The sequence below is a fragment of the Macaca fascicularis genome, chromosome 15 (assembly GCF_037993035.2).
Source record: "Macaca fascicularis isolate 582-1 chromosome 15, T2T-MFA8v1.1".
Taxonomy (NCBI): Eukaryota; Metazoa; Chordata; class Mammalia; order Primates; family Cercopithecidae; genus Macaca; species Macaca fascicularis.
Window position 1 is genome coordinate 50,640,991 of NC_088389.1, and position 1,741 is coordinate 50,642,731.

General features: G+C 44.3%; 1 non-coding gene across 1 annotated transcript; it reads left to right on the plus strand.

The window, feature by feature from the left end:
• Positions 1–319: 319 nt before the first annotated feature.
• LOC123569321 (U6 spliceosomal RNA) lies at positions 320–426 on the plus strand. The gene has a single exon (XR_006692948.1). It is a non-coding gene; the product is annotated as a U6 spliceosomal RNA (small nuclear RNA).
• Positions 427–1,741: the final 1,315 nt, after the last annotated feature.

The following is a 1,741-nucleotide window of genomic DNA, read 5'->3' on the forward strand; positions in this document are numbered from 1 at the left end:
CACCTTGCTGGCCGGGCGTGGTGGCTCACGCTTGTAATCTCAACACTTTGGTAGACCGAGGTGGGTGGATCACTTGAGATCAGGAGTTCCAGACCAGCGTAGCCAACATGGCGAAACCTCATCTCTATTGAAAATACAAAAATTAGCCGGGCGTGGTGGTGTGCACCGGTAATCCCAGCTACTTAGGAGGCCGAGGCAAGATAATTGCTTGAACCTGGGGGACAGAGGTTGCAGTGAGCTGAGATCATGCCACTGCACTCCAGCCTGGGCGACAGAGTGAGACTCTGTCTGAAAAACAAAACAAAACAAACAAAACACTGTGCTCACCTCGGCAGCACATAGCCTAAAACTGGAACGATACAGAAAAGATTAGCATGGCCCCTGCGCAAGGATGACATGGAAATTCGTGAAGTGTTCCATATTTTTCTGTTCTTGCATGGGCTCTTAAGCAACATGGAAATAAGGTTGATGGAAAATAAACATCAGTTTCTAAACAAACAAACAAACAACAACAAAACAAAAAAACAGCAGGCAGAAAAGATGGCTTTCAGAGGAAGTTCTGTTTTTTGGTTTTTTTCCTTTTTTTGAAATGGGGGATGAGGTCTCACTCTGTCACCCAGGCTGAATGGTGCAATCACAGCACACTGCAGCCTCGACCTTCTGGGCTCAAGAGACTCTCCCTCTCAGCCCCCTAAGTAGCTGAGACCACAGACATGCACCACCATACCTGGTTAATTTTTCCAAAAAATTATTTTGTAGAGACAAGGGTATCCCTATGTTGCCCAGGCTGGTCTCTAACTCGTGGGCTCAAGGGCCTCGACCTCCCAAAGTGCTAGGATTACAGGCATGAGCCACAGTGCCTGGCCCTGGAAAGTCCTAAATTCTATGTAATGTTGTGCTCTAACATCCAAAAAAGTATTTTACTGTGCTATATCATCCTTCTATATAGTGCTCTGTTACTGGCCAACTAAGACAGGACTACTCACTGGTCCCTGTGTTCCCTCTAGAGAGAACATAGGAAACCATTCCCTCAAAGTGTTATAGTATTATTGTGGCTTTGTTCTACTTTCTCTTTCCATGCAATTGATTCAAACATATGTCATCAGTTCAAGGATCTACTTTACCAGCCACTGTGCAAAGGGCAGGAGAAACAAAGATGAGTAAGAATATGTAAATATGGCCGGGCGCGGTGGCTCACACCTGTAATCCCAGCACATTGGGAGGCCGAGGTAGATGGATCACCTGAGGTCAGAGGTTTGAGACCAGCCTGGCCAACATGGTGAAACCCCATCTCTACTTAAAATATAAAAATGAGCTGGGTGTGGTAGTGGGCGCCTGTAATCCCAGCTATTTGGGAGGCTGAGGCAGGAGAATCACTTGAACCCAGAAAGTAGAGGTTGCAGTGAGCTGAGATCATTCCACTGCACTCCAGCCTGGGTGACAGAGTGAGACTCAGTCTCAAAAAAAAAAAAAAAAAAAAAGAATATGTAAATATGCAGGTTTACAGATACTGTTTCTCCCTACAACTGCTCTGGAAAGGGCAAAAAGTGTAAGTTAAATGAAAACCAGCATTCTAGCCCCAGTAAAAAAATTGTTACCTTTCTTGAAAAAGTGATACATGATTCTTTGCAAGACTCAACCATGTTAACTACAACCACATATACCATTCTCCCCCCTACAGTTTTCTTGATTGCTTATTATTATTATTACTATTATTTTTGAGACATTGTCTTGCCCTGTT